This window comes from Triturus cristatus, chromosome 6 (genome assembly GCF_964204655.1).
Source record: "Triturus cristatus chromosome 6, aTriCri1.1, whole genome shotgun sequence".
Lineage (NCBI taxonomy): Eukaryota > Metazoa > Chordata > Amphibia > Caudata > Salamandridae > Triturus > Triturus cristatus.
Genome location: NC_140589.1, coordinates 1072408960 through 1072423812, shown reverse-complemented (window position 1 = coordinate 1072423812; position 14853 = coordinate 1072408960). Strand labels below are relative to the sequence as shown.

Here is a 14853-nt window from a genome sequence, read left to right as displayed (position 1 = left end):
CTCTGGATCACCCCTAACATCAAGGGGTTATTATACATAATTCATGCATAGAAAATTAGTAATATGACAAAATCAACATGGTTTGAGCAGAAGTATCAATACTTTAGCAAATCAGACCACAAGAATAATACACATCATTACTTTAGCCCATAAGCACAATTCCAATCAAAAATAAAAATATTCAACATCTCCTCTATGCTAATGTCATCTGGAAATGCTTGAACAAATATGACCCATTTAAACAATAAAAACTTTCAGCGAATTAATAGACTATAGATCACAGTGGAAGATAGCAGAAGGACCTTGACAAACATAACAAATCACGGGCAACGGGGAAATGTTAATCGAAAGCAATGTAATCAGAGCTGCGAAAATATACTCCTACATGTTAGTTTGAGACGGTATTCATCTTGTCTAAAATTGTGTTTTTCACAGAAGATGTGGTATACCTAAAACACATTAATAACGTCACGTCTATACATCATGAGAAATTGTCTCAATTGCAAATATGTTAATGCAGTCTATATATGTAAACTTGTGTGTACAAAGGCATATTAATCATCATTATTGGTGCATAAAATATAAATACCCTGAAATACATTTAACAAAACCCCCCCTGATTATTTTATAACCACTAAACAATTAATACAACTTTATTTATCAGTAATTCAGTCAGTCTGCATAATTGTTTGCTTCTTTCTGGAACTCTCCTCCACCATCTTTATTAGTTATAGACACAATCCTTGATATTCTCTATCTCATACTCTTCAGAACATTTCCTAGTCAATGGTCTCTTTTTATTTCTATACCTGCTATTTTTAATCAGACGTCCAGAAAGTTTAGTAAAAGAATAAAATCATTGCACAAATGATTATAAATATTAATGGGGTTAATATTAAGCCTAAAATTCCTCAACACAAATTATCAATCCATTCACCAACCTTATTAAAACCCTTCCTTATGTCAGTAACCCAAGAACCAATAGTTTCCCATAAGCCATGCTCTTCAAAACATTGAAATTCTCGAGAGATGTTAGTCAAGTTGGTGTTCCAAGAGTTAATCGCAGGACTGTTATTAGGAATGAATTTACAGCACCCTTTAACTTTTAATACTTTGCAAACACCACCTTCCTTCTCAAGAAATATACTTAATGCTAAGCAGGTTTGCATCACCATAACTCCAATAGCCATTAGTTCTGAATTAATTTGAGTTAATCCACCAGCTGTACTTAAACCAAGTCTGTCTACCAATGTAGATAAACAACTCATTTTCACATCATTCATTGCCACTCCTTTCAGAGAAAACATAGCTCCTAATTCATCTAAAACTACCTGTCCATAACCATGTTTCACTCTCCTCAATCCTACTGCATCATCCATTGCACTCACGTGATAAACTCTAGGAAACACCAAATCAGGATAACAAAATCCAAATCACTTTTGCGGCGAATTAAATTATGCAGTCTTATCAAACACATAATAAATTCATCTAAAAATCGTCTCTCTACCAATCAAATAATGCCCACTCGCAACATAACTTCCCTCACACTCACTCTCTCCCACATATTCAGCCATACCACCTTTAAGAGGTTCATGACACACTATACACATTTCACCTCTCCTCTTCCGTTCTATCCTCAATCTAGGATGTAGATTTGACAATCTAAATTCTTCTACTCCTTTAATTTGTTTTCTTATGGCCTGTTACTCTCTACAGTCTCTCACATTCTTTACTTTCCTCTCATTATATTCTTTAATAAAATCATGTTCTTCATCACTCAAACTACACACATACCCATGTTTAATAGTTTTAACTTCATGAATAGTTTGTACAATCATTCTCAAACATTTACCACACTTAGGGGCCCATTAGGATCTCAGGTGGATCGCCACCGTCCGCATGGCGGTGGCGATCCGCCCGAGATCCGTCCCCGCCCGCCACCCATTTCCCCCCCTGCCATATTACTATGGCGGTGGGGACCGCGGCAGACGGAAAGACCGTCCACCGCTTTTCTACCCGGTCAACAAGTCGACCGGGTGGAAAAGAGTTTAATATGGTGGCGGTGTCTGTGAGACACCGCCAGCCATATTACTATGGGCGCGGAAACATGCCTTTCCGTGGCTGCATTGCTGCCACAGAAAGACATGCGGGAATTCAGGGACTCTGGGGGGTGAGGGGTGCACATGGGGGTACCTATGGTACCCCCCTGCATTTCAATAGACAATGTGGCAGGCACCTTGCGGTGCCTGTCAGGTTGTGCATTGGAATGTGCAACATGCATTTTTAGCATTGCGGCGAGCGTGGCTTTCGCCCGCCGCAATGTTAAATATGCGGGATGCGCCCGCCACTGTGGCGAGTGCATCCTAATTGCCCCCACGGGACCCCCGCCCTTATGGCAGGCGGTCCCTCTTCACGTCGGGATGGCGGGCGGGCAAAGTCCGCCCGCCATCCTAATGATGCCCTATATACCCTTATTAGATTTTACATTTTTTGAGGCAGGCAAATGTTACAAAGAAACACTGCAAATTTAACAAATAATGAGACAAAAATGTATTAATATTAAATATACTAAAGAATACTGTGCAAGATAAATTGTAAGAAATTGGTAGCTGCAGATGCGTAACACCTTCACCTGCAGGAGAAAGAAGGAAAGTACAAACAAAATACTTCGTAATCCTCATAATATCAGAGTACTCCTCTATCATTTTAGTGAAAATGTTATCTTGAAATTCACTAAGGCTAGAGGGCGCAAGGCAAGATGGCTGCATCTTGATGTAGCTCTGCCCGGCTGAGCTGATATTCGCCAATAATCCGCCTCAAAATTGCTGCATCAAAGTTGGAAAGGCAATCACCCTGCATACACTCCCGAACTCATTGGTGGCCCTGCAGTCTACTATGATATACAGTAACTAGCGGTTTCAGCTGTAAGATGACAGGCTGGTGTGAAGACAACATGGCGGCCACCTACATCTGCTACTGAGAGGTAGAGTGGGCCGGAGGAATGCGAGGTGAGCGCACTGGGACCCTGATTCCAGGTGCGCATCGAGGACTCTGCAGGCGGTGGCCGATGCCTGGCTGCGGAGCCCGGATGCAGCGTGGTTGCCGATTACCTCACCTGTAACCCCTACAGAGTCGCTGCCTGTGACGGAGTGCAGAGCGGAGATTGGCGGAGTCGCCCAGATCAGGCAAGGGTGCCGGATCATTACTGCTGGCGATTGGAGGCATTGAGGAGAGCTCGGAGATGCTGGCAGCGAGCTGTGGTGAGAGGGGCACGATCCGGCCTGGGCCTGTAGCTGCCGCGGCGAGTGTGGGCCTAGGCGCCTGGCCGTGGCCTGCGGAGCTGCGGCTTGTGTGCGTGTCTGCATGGTACAGGCTCTATCTTGGCCTGAAGATCACTGTGCGCCCTGCTGGGCTGTGCACATGAGGCCCGCTTAACTTTGAGGGGACGCTGGTAGGGATTAATTTCTTCAATCCCTGCTGTGAGTGGCCTCAGCCTTTGTTACTTGCTCTGCTTGCCCAGATCGCCTGATGATACCTTATGGTTCTGGGCCGGGGTCCATGGTGCTTTCCGGTTAGCCCTGGGTTTAAGGCCAGGCGCAACGGACATTTTTTGAGTGTAGGTCTGGCACAGACACACTACCTGCTCTAGTGAACACGAGGAGGGGAGCACCATCTGGTGGCGTGAGCGCTTCTGGCGTTGTAGGTCCTGCTGGATATTAGCTCCTTGTGACTGACTGGGGGCTGCTGTGGCCTCATCAGAAGGCGGAAGCCCTGTCCTTGAGCCTGCTTGCTCGCGGAGGTGCAGTGTGCGCTCCTACTCCGCTTGGCTCCACTGTGTGGTCTGCTGCTCCCCAGTTCACCCTACTACTTTTGTCTATGGTCCAGGATGGGGAAAACAGACAGATCCCAGCCTTGCCTCACGTTTGATGTGCGAAAGTCTTATAAGGCGCAGCAAAAGGCGGCCTCTGATTCAGACGCAGATGGCCAGAGTGAGGGCCCCTCCACTTTGGAAATTACACTGGTGGCCAAGCAGAGGAGCCTACAAGCTATAGAGGGAAATATGTCCGCAATCAATCAAAGACTGGACCATATGTCTGCACAATTAGAAAAGCAGAACACAAGAATGGGGGAGATAGAGCAAAGGGTATCCACAACGGAGGATGGTCTCAGTGATGTCGTTGGCAAGACACCAAATATGGAAAAAATCCTGGTGTTAATCCAAGCAAAAAACGAGGATTTAAAGGCTAGATCGCAACGTAATAATATACGAATTACGGGCCTTCCTGAGTCCAACAACACCGGCAGGGTGGAGACCTACATTGAGACTCTGATCAAAGACATTTTTGGTGCTGAGAGTTTGTCCACCATGTTTATAGTCGAGCGGGCTCATTGGTCCCTGGCAGCGAGACTGGTACCGGGCGCTCCACCTCGCCCCATCATTGCACGGTTCTTAAATTACAGGGACGCAATGCCATTTTGAGATTGGCCAGGGAAAAGGGTTCCATCGATTATCAGGGAAGTTCGCTGTGCTTCTTCCCTGACTTTACTGTTACAGTCCAAGCGGCTCGCCGAGAGTTTGGAACCGTGAAGAAATTTCTGCACTCCGAAGGCATCCCCTATGCCATGCTGTATTCTGCATGCTTGCGGGTTGGCTAGGAGGGCGCCTTTAAAATCTTCACCACCTCTAAGGCGGCAATGGAGCATGCAAAAATGCCGAAAAGGGGGCGATGCGAGACCCCGGCTGAGATGGACGAGGAGGAACAGTAAATTGACTGTTTGGGGACAGACTGTATTTTTTTTGTTGTTTGCCTGTTCTCCTGCATTTGGGACATGTCTCAAGTTCGCACTACATAGTTCTGGGTTGCCTTCAGTATCAACTGAGGGGAGGTGATGAGCCTCCTGTAGATGATGGTTTGAGTCCTTCACTTGCTGTTCATATGCCTGCACTATGTCAGAATATAGTAGTATTGCTCACTGTGCTGGCTACTTACTTGTTGGGTGGGTTGAGCTGCTACCTGTTGGAGGGCTTAAATGCATTATGTTGCTTCCAACTGCGTATTTATATCCAGGCATAGGTAATTAATCTGTTCAGCTACCTCGTACACTGTAGGAGGCTAGTAGCTCTCTGATGTTCTCTACCTGGGAGTTCCCCATTTGCTACAAGCTGTTTTTTTATGTTGGGGTATTTTGTTTCAGGGATGGGAATGGCAAGTTGGGATCGGTGAAGTGGGTTGGGGGTCATGGGGGTAGAGGGGGGCGCGGGGACGGCACTTTGTTATGACACTGACTTTGAACCCTGGAAACGCACTGTTGTAATCAGATGTCACACTGATAAGTATATACTGTTAACTTCATGGTACAGGTGGTAACCTAAAGCTAGTTACCTGGAATATACGTGGCTTAAACAATCCCAAGAAAATCCGTTCTGTTCTAGCCCATCTGGACAGATTAGATGTCCAGGTAGCCTTTCTGCAAGAGACGCATCTTACGAAGATTTCTGAGCAAAATGTGGATCTGCGGCTGGCCGGGGTTAGAATTGCTTCTTCCTACACCTCCTACTCTCATGGGGTACTAATCCTTATTAAGAAGGGGGTTCCCTTTACTGTCATTAGTTCTGAGACGGACGATCAGGGCAGAGTGGCCATTCTTCATGGTAAGCTTGGCGGTGTGGGAGTACTTCTGGTTAATGTGTATGGCCCGAATGTGGATGACCATTCTTTCTTTGCAGATGTGTGGCTGTGTATATCTAGGTTTCCTTCTGCTGAAATTATATGGGAGGACGACTTTAATAATTGCCTTGATACAACCGTAGACAGAGTGGGTAGTGGGGAGGCGAGATGCAGGCAGGCGACCCACGCTCAACTGGGACTCTTGGACGCTGGGAATCTCTTTGATGTTTGGCGTATGTGATACCTTGAGGCACGTGAAAGCACCTTTATATCCACGGTTCATGGTATGTGGTCCCGCTTGGACTACTGGCTTGTCTCTGAGGCTGTCTGCACCTGGGTGGTCGATGTCAGTCTTTTGGCTAAGACGCTCCCTGATCACTCCCCAGTGCTGCTCGAGCTGTGGGTACCCAAATGTGAGAGGCCCCCATTTGTGTGGCATCTACAGCAAACTTCACTGACTGATCCGATTTTTAAGTGGACAGTTGGCGAGGCGATTTGCAACTATTTTATGGAGAACGCTGGCACGGTGGAAAGCGCGGGATTCCTCTGGGGGCATTCAAGGCCGCGATATGTGGCGTGTGCATTGGTGCGCAAGCTGGGGCTTTGAAAGACTTACGCCGCAGAATCAGTAAGCTTACTGCGGAAATATCCACATTGGAGTGTGACTATGAGAGGAATCCTGCTCCAGAAAAGCGGGCAGTGATTCATGATTTGGTTTCGGAACACAATGAGACTGCAGACCAAGAGTTTGCACATAGATCTCATCGAAGCAAGGCCCATTACTATGGGGAAGGAGGACGGCCCAGTCGTTCCCTTACGCAGAAACTGGCCACGCCCAGAGGGCAGGAATACATCACCGAAATGCTAGACAAAGAGGGTGATGCGCACTTTAGAACCCCAGAGATTAATAAGGTGGTGCTTGATTTCGACTCTGATCTATATGGGGGTCGACCTCCGGTGCCGACAGACGACATCAACCTCTATTTGGATGACACAGCGCTGGGTTGGCTATCCGTCGACCAGCGTGATTATCTCAAGCAGCCCTTTGATGTCGACAATGTTAAACTCGCTATCAAGTCGCTCCCGACCTGCAAGGCAGCAGGGATTGATGGACTCCAGAGTGAGTTCTATAAGACCTACGCAGAAGAACTGGCCCCCTAGACTATTGGACATCTTTGCGGAGTCGTATGACACAGGCAAGCTTCCTCCCATACTCAGTGAGGCGTTAATTGTTATGCTCTTGAAGCCGGATAAGGCTGCCAATGTGTGCGACTACTACAGGCCCCTATCCATTATTAACATTGACGCCAATATTCTGGCAAAGATGATAGCTAGTAGGTTCCAGCCCTTAGTCCCTAGCTTGGCACTCCTGGAGCAGTCGGGCTTTGTGCCCAGTAGATCGACGATGCACAACCTGCGTACTGTGTTTGCCACGCTGCACTATTTTGAGGCGGATTTTCTAGCGGTAGCGGTGCTCCTTGACTCCGCAAAGGCGTTCGACTCTCTGCATTGGGAGTATATGTTCACTGTGCTGCTGCGCATGGGCCTGCCACCCTTCTTTCTCAAATGGATCCATCTCTTATACACTGTGCCGGTGGCGCGGATTCATGTGAATGGCTGGGTGTCTGAAACATTTCCGATATATAGAGGAACGCGGCAGGGTTTCCCTCTGTCACCAATACTTATTGCGTTGGCTCTAGAGCCTCTGGCTTGTAAGTTGCGCCAGCGTCATGCGCCGGAGGCGTTGCGTTTTTGTCAGTGGCCGCTAATAGTCTTGCTGTATGCTGATGACATGCTGCTGTACGTCCATGAGCCGGCCACGTTTTTGCCGGTATTACTCTGCGAATACATAAAGTTTGAAAGATATTCTGGTTTGAGTATCAATTGGACAAAATTGATGGCGTTCCCGCCGACGGCTGGTACCCGCGAGATAGATCTGGACTGCCCTCTGACGTGGTCCACTGACCCGGTACGGTATTTAGGTATTTAGTTACATAGGGATCCTGAGGTGTGATATCCTCGAATTATGGCAGGGTCATCACTAAGATCACCGACCAGGCTGCGCGATGGGCTAAATGACCACTTTCTCTAGCGGATCGAATAGCGGTCCTTAAAATGTCGGTTCTGCCTAAACCCCTTTATTTGTTCGTCAACATCCTGATTCGCCTGAATGTCGCCTTGTTCAATACGTTGCAGTCAGCTCTGTTGTCGTTTGTCTGGGGTGGCAAAAAGCCTAGGTGCAGTTGGAACCTGCTGTTGCAGCCATTTGAGCGAGGTGGCTTTGAAGCACCCGATATGAGGCTCTACTACTTATGTGCTCAGCCGCACTTTGAACACTATTGGTACTTCCCGCAGCGGTTTCAGCCACATGTCGCAGTAGGGGCGGATTCAGTGCTACCTGTGCCGCTAGTGGCGGCTGCCCTGTCGGGCGGAAGGGCTGGGCCGCGGACCGAAATCAACCCTGTTCACTGCACTGCATGGGCATGGAAAGCTCTTGCTAGAAGGGCACAATTGGACTATCTTTACGCTTCTTCATTGCTGCTTGCGGCTCATCTGCATATTTCTGCTACACAGGACCAGGCCGCAGTGAGTGCACTGAGAACTGCAGGGATTGCTCAGCTGGGCGACCTCTATAAGCATGGCCAGTTCCGGACACTTTCAGAGATACAGGCTGGGAGGGAAAATAATATTATACTGGGGTTCACATATGTACGTGTGAGGCAGGCTGTCCGAGATATCTATCCTGATTATGCAGTGGAACTGAGGACGCTGCTGGCACTGCAGGCGGTGCTGTCAGGCGAAGCACGTAAGGGCCTTAAAACTAAATTATATAATGCGTCTTTGAGGGAACTGGCCATTACCGAAACTCCCTCCTACAACAACTAGCATGCAGAGCTTGGGGCCTCATTTACACTGGATGTCTGGAAGTTTTGCTGCACGCTGACAGGTCGTCTGATGTTGAACTACAACCTCCGCATTATTCACTTCAAATACTTACACCAGCTATACTATACGCCTCTCCAGCTGCGTAAATTTGGTCTGCATGAGAGTGCTCGCTGCGTGAGATGTTGATAGGATGATGCGGATTTTCTGCATCTTGCATGGGGCTGCGCTAGTATATATGCATTCTGGAACCAGGTTACCAGAGTGCTCACGGATGTGGTGCAAGAGACTGTGGTATGTGCGCCGGATATCTGCCTACTGGGTTGGGGGAAGCACTTGAAGCTGGGCTATCGCAGACTGGTGGCTGGCTCTCTTCTGCTTGCTAAGCAAGCGGTTGCGCAATGCTGGGGTGCCAAAACTATCCCGACAGTAAAGAAATGGGTCCGTGATCTGCTGTACTGCAGGGAACAATTGGAGGCTTATGCGGAGTAGTTACCAGAGGCCTCACGACCTAAGGACTTCTGGGCTCCACTCACAGGGTACATGCTTGGCCATCCTGATTTGCAGTAGATAGTAGAAATGACATTCTGGTTGATTGAAGAGCTGGGACTGTGGCCACCTTTGTGGATTGTTTTGTGTCTGGATTGTCTGAGACATTGGGTTCAAGAATAACTTTCTCAGTGCCGGGTTCAGGAGTGGGGAGGGTGGTGGGTTTGTTCTTATAAGGAATTGTTCTAAGTGTAAAAAATGCTTGCATTGCCTATTGCTCCATTCAAACTGATAGGCCCCAGCCTCCAGGCTCTGTATTATTCTGTTGCAAGGTGGTCAATTAAGAGATTAAAAAAAAATGCACTAACTAAACTTTCTCTATGTCTATTGCTTTTCCACATGGGGAGCTGCTGACATGCAGCTCCCCGTGTGGAAAAGCAATATGGTTTGGATTTTGAAAGAGAGAGCAGGTTTCCCTGCTCTCTCTTTCAAAATCCAAACAAAGTTTGCTATGGGAGGGCGGGAGACTCCCGCCCTCTCATAGCAAACAACAGTGTCCTGGGGGTGGGCACCCCAGGACACTACAGGAGCCGGCCCTGGGGGATGGTGGTCCCCAGGGCCCTCGAGGGCTCCAGGAGGGGGGATACGCAGCCCCCTCCCTCAATAAATAAAGCTCCAGGGGGTGGTGGGACCCGGGGCTTGGGGAGGGGCCGATCAGCCCCCCACACTATTTATTTACTAGCCCCGGGGGGTAGCGGTCCCCGGGGCTGGGAGGCCCCCCTGGGCCCCCCATTAATTTTGACGGATTTTGCCCCTGGGATTTGGCCCCCCCCCAGGGGCTAATTATTAAGGAACAGCGGAAGTCCGCGCTTGTTTTTTTTTTTTTTTACGGCCGGATCCGCGCACCCTGCGCGCAGTTTGCCGCTGGAAAAAAAAAAAAGGTGTCTTGGGAATCCTTCTAGGACCCCCTAAGCAACTCTAGTGGGTCAGAGTATTTCTACCCTGCCCCCTTTATATCTTTTACACACTTATTTCCCTTACTTCTTCAGCCTCGCTTCTACCGAGGCACAAAATGGCTGCCAACAGTTCCTGTTTTCGAATGTTAACAGCCACTTGACAGCCAATTAGCATTCAGCGCGTGATCGGGAGGGTGAACGCACAGTGCACAGAGGGTGCGCTCAGGGTGCGCATAGGGTGCGCGGATCCTCTGAGGCCATAGATCTATATGTACTTTTAACTGTAATTTTCTCAGAAACTACTCAACAGATTAACACCATTTAAGGAAAAGGCATGAGTCTGAACTGAGGACTACCTTTTTGCCAAATTTGGTGTATTTCCGTTCAGCAGTTCGGGCTGTAGCTGTGGCTAAAGGTCCTATGGGAAAATGCATGGGGAAAACGTGTTTTGGGACACCCTTTTTTCTCGGCCCCCGCTTGACGAATCACCCCGAAACTTTCAGGATAGGAGCAGACCGGAGCTGGCCAAAAGTTTGGAAAATTTCGCGAAGATACATCAACCGGCGCCAGACTTATTGGAAATAGAATGTTGCGGATTTTCTATGGAAAATAGGTCCTAACTATAACTACCTACTGGCGACCGCCAGTAGGTAATTATATATATATATATTTTCACTGAAAAAACCATAGGTTTCAGGCACGTTATAGTTAGAAATTAGCATTTAAAAAACCTTAGAAATCCTAACTATAACTACCTACTGACGACCACTAGTAGGTTATATATATATATATATATATATATATATAAAAACACAGGTTGCCCCAAATGAGGATATCACACATGACGGGGATACGCACACAGCCACCGGTAGCAGACCCTTCAGCCAGCCCTCCAATTCCTGTTGTGTGACTGCCAAACGCGTTTCGAGCATGGATGCTCTTGTTCACTGGCTCTCAACTAATGAAGTATGCAAAGCGGTTTAAAGTGGAACACTGATTTATTGAAATTCATAGTCCCGCCCATGTGGGCGTGGCAGAGCCGGGCATGCTGGTCAATGTAGTCGCGCCCATAGTATCTGACACAGTTCCATTCAAAACCCGGTTGGGTATCACTTTGCAAATAGAAGAGTTCACTCAAATGTCTTACCCAAGTGGGCACACGAAAAGAAAGGGCCGCTTCCAAGCTCGCCAATGTCAATCCAGCAGCTAGGCCCCCTTCACTCCTAACAGCGCTCAGCATATTGAACGCCTTGGAACCGCAGAGATAGCGGCGGGACATCCTCGCGGCTAGGCTGCCGCTTTACACAAAAACACAGGTTGCCCCAAATGAGGATATCACACATGACGGGGATACGCACACAGCCACCGGTAGCAGACCCTTCAGCCAGCCCTCCAATTCCTGTTGTGTGACTGCCAAACGCGTTTCGAGCATGGATGCTCTTGTTCACTGGCTCTCAACTAATGAAGTATGCAAAGCGGTTTAAAGTGGAACACTGATTTATTGAAATTCATAGTCCCGCCCATGTGGGCGTGGCAGAGCCGGGCATGCTGGTCAATGTAGTCGCGCCCATAGTATCTGACACAGTTCCATTCAAAACCCGGTTGGGTATCACTTTGCAAATAGAAGAGTTCACTCAAATGTCTTACCCAAGTGGGCACACGAAAAGAAAGGGCCGCTTCCAAGCTCGCCAATGTCAATCCAGCCGCGACGGAGCCCCACTGCACATCATGCGGGTTCGTAGTGCGGAGTTTCAAGAGGCACTACATGAAACAGCGTGTCCGTTCTAAGGAGGATTTATTATCGAAAGTCTGACTGTATGCACATACCCACTGGGGTAATACTAACATTTTTCCGGGACTCAATGCGCCCACTGTGGTTTAATTTGAGCTGACTTCATATACCAGAATACTCTTGAGCATACGCCCACTGGGGCGGGGTATTTCAAATGCTCAGGTGGTCTGCTCGTACTTCCGAGTCCCGGCGCCAGTGATCAAGGGCGTTCTCAGCCCGAAACGCGTCTGGCATTCCATTTGTGTGCTGAGCCAGGCTGTTGGAAATTCTTGGAATAAATGGTTTTACACGCTGGGAGCGGCTCCGTCATTTGGTGGCAACTCTTGTTTTTGTGTTTAGCGGCAGGCCCTGCCGCGACGGAGCCCCACTGCACATCATGCGGGTTCGTAGTGCGGAGTATCAAGAGGCACTACATAGTCCCCGTCACAGAAGGACACCCCGCATCATAACTAAACATTGCTACCGGGAACTAACCCACCTGGGGGCCTAATTAAACAAAGCACTCCACACCACGCTCCATTTTTCATTTTCCCGCCGTGATTTCCAGGGCCTACGCTAATCCCGCCGAAAACATACAAAAATGTTTCTTTACGTTCTAACTCCCTATGATACCCCTGAGCACCCTAGGGAGGTCACACTGTTCCTACCCTACCGTCTTCTACTTAACCTAGTCACAGAATGGCTGCCAAGGCTTCCTAGTTTTAAGTTTTGGCAGCCATTCCCAGGCAAGCATGCGCTCGGAACGCCTCAGCCAATCAGATATCACAATTCTCAAATATTGCTATCTATAAATATCTCCAAAACTACTGAACGGATTTACACCATTTAAAAAAAAGCATGCTTTCTGAACCGAGAGCTACCTTTTTGCCAAATTTGGTGTAATTCCGTTCAGCAGTTCGGGCTGTAGCCGTGTCTAAAGTTTCCTATGGAAATTAACATTGAGAAAATGTGTTTTGGAGCCCCCCTTTTTTCTCGCCACCCTTCACGAATCACCCCCAAACTTTCAAGACAGGAGTTGACCTGAATGAACAATTAGTTTTCAAAATTTCGTGAGGATTCGTCGCCAAAGTTATTGGCAAAACAAAAAACGCTTCTCCTATGGAAACTAGGTTCTAACTACAACTACCTAGTGGTATATATATATATATATATATATATATATATATATATATATATATAGATATATATATATATAATGTGTGTGTGTATTTGTGTATATGTATATATATATATATATATATGTTTGTTCACTAAAATACAGAGGTGAAAGTAACGTTAAAGTTAGGTGAATATATCAGTGAGTGTTAACATTAATGTTTAAAAAAAACTGATATTCACCAGTTATAACTTGCGCCCGCCATGCACTGCTTATGATCTTACATATGACATCTCTCATGACATGTTCTATGACCTCACTGATAACATTGCAAATAGCGTAATTGATGACATCACTGATGAAAGCATCCAAAGAGTGTGCTAGTTTGTTTTATAGTTTACATTGTGTCAGATAAGTAGCATATTACTGGTCTACCTAATTTTGTACAGCATGGTTCCAGCTAATGGATGTAACTGTTTACAAAACACATCTGCTCCTAATGCACCATAGGTGTGTAGAGGTATCAAAGACACTATAAATCTTTGTATTCAAGAGCGACTCTGTGTGCAGATGACAGTTGACTTGTGTTCATTATGTTCCACACAGGTTTTTCGGTGCTGCAAAAAATTTGTTCAACAGGAGGAAGATTATACATAGTAGATACTAACTTTTGTAAGCAGCCTCGCGTTATTAGGGCAGAATTGTGTCAGTATGCTAATTTCTACATAACTTAAAAGACTGTGTGCACCAGGTATTAACCTATATACATGTTCTGGTTTTGCTTGAGAAGATGGGCTATCTGTAAAGTTTTCACAGCAGTATGAAGGGTGTAGGTATTAAAATGTTTAGCACCTTCAGATCTTGGTTATTATTAGTAAATAGTGACAACTGTTGCATAGAGTGTACAATGTTCTTAGTAGACACTTATTAATACTCTGTGCTGTGTTTCCTATGAAAGTTTCACAGTTTGAAAACAGTGTGGGTATAAAGTCAACTCTCTCCATAGAGAAAGCTCTGTTTACAGTATCCAGTTCTCTACCGACATCAACTTAATTTCTCAATATAGGTTTGGTGAGTTTCTGGTGTTTGACAAAGATAAAAGCTGTCCATGGTTGATCATTTGTTTTGGAACTGACATTCACTATTTTTAGGACCTTGGCTTTCTGTGAACACTTGTATACAGATTGAACACCATACTTAATGAGGGTTTCCTATATATCTGTGTTTGATTTTTAATGTGAACTATGCTAGCTGCAAAGTGTATGGTATCGTGTTAATGTTGTACATAATGCATGCCTTCTACACCTAATGTAGTTGTATCTGTGATGGTACTAATGATGGCTGATATTCTCCTGAAATATTTTGATCTTACTGTCAGGCCTCTAATGCCATAGTAATTTATGGAGCAATATGCAGGAAAACAAAGCTTAGGTTATGTAATCAGTGATGTCATAATCATAAGTACTTTAATTTTGGTCAAAGCCCTCAAAAGCAGCATGAACATCGTAAACATCACAATATCCATCTTTTGTACAAAACAGCCATCCTAGCAAACAAGATTTAAAATTTAAAAAAACGTGCCCAGGAGTACAAATATTAACAATTTGCATAAATAGCTGACATACAGTACTAGTGTAATAAAATACTTGTGTTTTATGGTTTAAGTCTGTTATTGATTTTAAACATAGAATACAACATTCCCACCTAAAACCACCCCTGGTGGGGCATTAATGAACCAAAATAGATACAACAGTCAAGGTAATCTGGGATAGGGGGCCTAAGGGAAAATAGGAAAGGGAGGGTCCATAAGGGGCAGGTCAGTGAAAGTCATCCACCTGGTGGGACACACTCAAACACAAAGGGGGGGAGATAACCAGTGGAACAGTGTACATTCAATGAGTTAATCAGGATCCTGATTGGGAAGAGTCAACCTCGAGACACGGAGATAGGCTGGACCAGAGAATTCCC

General features: G+C 46.4%; 1 protein-coding gene across 4 annotated transcripts in view; it reads left to right on the top strand.

Annotated features, from left to right (window-relative positions):
* EDARADD (EDAR associated via death domain) overlaps positions 1-14853 on the top strand; it is a 492613-nt gene that overhangs the window by 260699 nt on the left and 217061 nt on the right. The gene's annotated exons all lie outside the window — the stretch shown is intronic.